Source organism: Bidens hawaiensis, unplaced genomic scaffold, assembly GCF_021521415.1.
Source record: "Bidens hawaiensis isolate Kalapana, Puna unplaced genomic scaffold, B.hawaiensis_p1.1 tig00000190_1, whole genome shotgun sequence".
NCBI classification, from domain to species: domain Eukaryota; kingdom Viridiplantae; phylum Streptophyta; class Magnoliopsida; order Asterales; family Asteraceae; genus Bidens; species Bidens hawaiensis.
Window position 1 is genome coordinate 6,933,967 of NW_027491020.1, and position 4,055 is coordinate 6,938,021.

A 4,055-nucleotide genomic window follows, 5' to 3' on the forward strand; every position below is an offset into this window, starting at 1 on the left:
CTAAGAAAGTAAATAAACAAGTTTACGAGAAACAAGCAACTAAACACAAGATCGAAACCAATCAAAGAAGGAATCTACCTAGGTAAGAATCCCGTGTATCAACAATCATCAAGCAATGGACAAATAACATGATTATGGAAACTGATTTCTAAACATATTCATCTAACAAAACCCTAAGGACCCTTGACTGAATCAAGCTAAATCCCAAAGAACAATTATTAGATTATTAAGCAATCAGTAATATCGATTTCCGCAAAGTCATCAATTGGGGTTAATTAATAGTATCTTAGGAAAGCAATCTCACAAAACACTAAACCCTAGATAACTTGATAAACTCATCATGACATCATGAATAAGGATCAACGCACTAAGCAAGAATATTGTCACAATCTATCCTAGCATGCAATTGACCAAGACACACGAACAACTCCTCACCTTACAGCTATTGGAATTTAGCAAAACATTTATAACCCTAACCAACTATCAACAATCTTTTTTGATCTAATAGGCCTATTCAACCATAATAATCGAAACACCAAGTAAAGATTAAACATGAACCCAGAATCTAAGAACACAATCAATAGATAAAAGATCCATGTGAAGCAATAGTTAACAATCAATCAAGATAACAAATACTTATACGCATCATGAAAACAAAATCTAGTCTTTACTATTAAAATAACGAAACATAATCAAAGAATATCGAGAATAGAAGATTTTTGATTCTTGAAGAGCAAATCGTGATCGGCAAACTTTTTCCATGTAACTTGATCTCTCTCCAATATTAGCTTCATCATCTCTTCCAAACCCCCAAGTCCACCGTTCGAATCCTGCACATTATTTTGAATATTAGTACCATCGGTGTTATTATTATTAAAATACTTACCTTGTCCTTGATTATAAAAGTTTTGAAATCCGGGTGGTGCACCCGACGGACGCCAGTTAGCATTATTCTGATTCGGGTTCTTATAGGTGTTCCAATTCTGACTGTGGTTGTTGTAATTGTTGGGAAACCTATTTTGACCAGCAACAAAGTCGACATGTGGATTCATCACCGGGCACTCCAACGTACCATGTCCACCCCTACAAAACCCACACCTTTCCACCTTGGGTTAGTTATTCCAAAGCAACAGTTACACTAGTATCCAGATTAACCTGGTGTACACCTCGAGCGGATGAGGATATACTGCTGACGACAGTGGAATTCCCGCGTCGTGGCCCTTTGGCGAGGTCCGATTGAGCGAAGCTCTCAAACATCTCGTTACATTCGGCGATATTCTTCCTAGCCAGTAGACTTCCTCCCGCGGCCGTGTCGAACCGAACTTGGGTTTCGTAATTCAACCCATTGTAGAATTTCTCCACGAGAGCCCATGGTGTGAGACCATTCTGTGAGCATCGAGACAACAAGCTCTGAAAGCGCTCCCAAGCATGACAATATTGCTCATTCGGCTCCATGTGAAACGAGTGAATCTGATCGCGAAGAACAACTGCTTTAGCCGGTGGGAAGTATCTCTTGATAAATGCAGAACATAGTGCTTCCTAAGTGGTGAATGTGCCAGGTGGCTGCGTCTCAAGCCAAAATAGCTGCTTTACCTGTAAGTGAAAAAGGAAAAAGATGTAAGAAAATTGCATCTTCAGTAGCACCTTGCAATTTAAAAGTTTTCAAAACGCGGTAAAGTCGGTTAATATGAGCCGGCGCATCCTCGTCATCGTTCCCATGAAACTGATTAGTTTGAACGATATTTTTCATGACGTATGACGGAATCTGCCACGAGTTGGGGTTGTCGATCGCGGGGACAACGATGCATGACTGGTTTTCGGTTAAGCCATCGAAGGCTTGAGCAGCAATTGTTCTGTCGTCGGCCATTCGAACGTCTAGCTGGCTTCTCGGGCTTTCTGGTGGTGAACTTTGTGGTGACGATTTTTGTGACGAACTAGCCTCGGTCTTCAACGGGGAAAAATTAAGATTATCCAACGGTGGTCCTTGCGAACGAAGATGTGGCATAAACCTGAAAACGCAAAAGACCAAGTGGGTAGACTTGAATACTTAAAAATAAACTAAAATAAACTTAAAACTTAAATTAGACTCCTACGACTCAAACGAAAATAAAACAAATAGCACGAATATAGCAAGTAAGTCCAAGTAAAGCTATTAACGCAATCGCCAAGAGTCCCCGGCAATGGCGCCAAAAACTTGATGTACTAAAAACAGTCAATAAATATTAATTAAATTAAACAAGTAATAAAAACAAGACTTAAGACTCAACTAAGCAAAACACCGGCAAATGAACCAGTCAATTGTACTAAGCTAAGTATGTCCGGAATATCGAATCCACAGGACTCTATAAATTAAGTTAAGTAAATAATTAGACTCGACTTACGACACGACTATTTATTATTAATGTTTTAATGGGGGTTTTTAAACTAATAATAAACTAAGATTAAACTAAGAAAGTAAATAAACAAGTTAACGAGAAACAAGCAACTAAACACAAGATCGAAACCAATCAAAGAAGGAATCTACCTAGGTAAGAATCCCATGTATCAACAATCATCAAGCACATGATTATGGAAACAGATTTCTAAACATATTCATCTAACAAAACCCTAAGGACCCTTGACTGAATCAAGCGAAATCCCAAAGAACAATTATTAGATTATTAAGCAATCAGTAATATCGATTTCCGCAAAGTAATCAATTGGGGTTAATTAATAGTATCTTAGGCAAGCAATTTCATGAAACACTAAACCCTAGATAACTTGATAAACTCATCATGACATCATGAATAAGGATCAACGCACTAAGAAAGAATATTGTCACAATATATCCTAGCATGCAATAGACCAAGACACACGAACAACTCCTCACCTTACAGTTATTGGAATTTAGCAAAACATTTAAAAACCTAACCAACTATCAACAATCTTCTATGATCTAATAGGCCTATTCAACCATAATAATCAAAACACCAAGTAAAGATTAAACATGAACCCTGAATCTAAGAACACAATCAATAGATAAAAGATCCATGTGAAGCAATAGTTAACAATCAATCAAGATAACAAATACTTATACGCATCATGAAAACAAAATCAAGTCTTTACTATTAAAATAAAAAAACCATAATCAAAACATAAGTCCAAAGCAAGAATCAAGTCTCAAACATGTTCATCAAACCTAGGAGACATGAAGTCTAGCCTAGAATCATTATTAAAAACAATCCTAAACAAGTCTTAAAAACAAAGAGGAAAGACATCAAGAATAATGAACAAGGAACGAAAGTTAGAGCGATAAAACCGTTTGCGATTGATCCTCGAACACCCAGATGAAAGCTCTCTCGATCCTCCTTAGTTCCTAGCTTCAAGTCACCTTCAAACCCTTGGTTATTGACTCAAAATCGTCTGCCAAAAAGCTTCGGATCGACTAGGGAATGAAGATGTTTATATAAGCGAGAATGGGCTTGGGCTTGCAATTTTTGGCTGACCAGAAGGCCTAGGCGCGGCGCGGCGCCCTCTTGGAGGGGGTTCTGGATTTTGTTATTATTTCTTGTTTATTCATGTTAGGTCCCTTTCTTGAACTCCAAGTAACGATGAGAAACTTCTAGAACTTCTTTTCCTTGACTCCAAAGCCACCATCTACATGAAAACAAATCGAAACTCTAAGTGAACTAATCATGTAGTCATTGACGAGTAAAACAAACAAAACACGAACTTAACCTTCACATGATATGATAGAAAGAATTAAAGCTTAACACTCAAGACACCAAAAGATATAAAACATAATAAATAGATAAAACTTGACTCAAAACCTAAATTAAAAAAAGACAAACAAAACTCGAACTTAAACGAACTCAAAACATTAAAGAAACACAACTTTACAAGGGATTCAAGATGTATAAATACATGTATATCAAAACGCATACTCCAGATGGACAGGCAAATCCTTAAGCTCTAAAGAAGATGGATGACTCTCTATCGAAGGTCGGTCCATTGGATCATCTCGTATGATCTCAGCACACATGCCGGATTCTGGGCTATGTGACTCGGTGTCATCA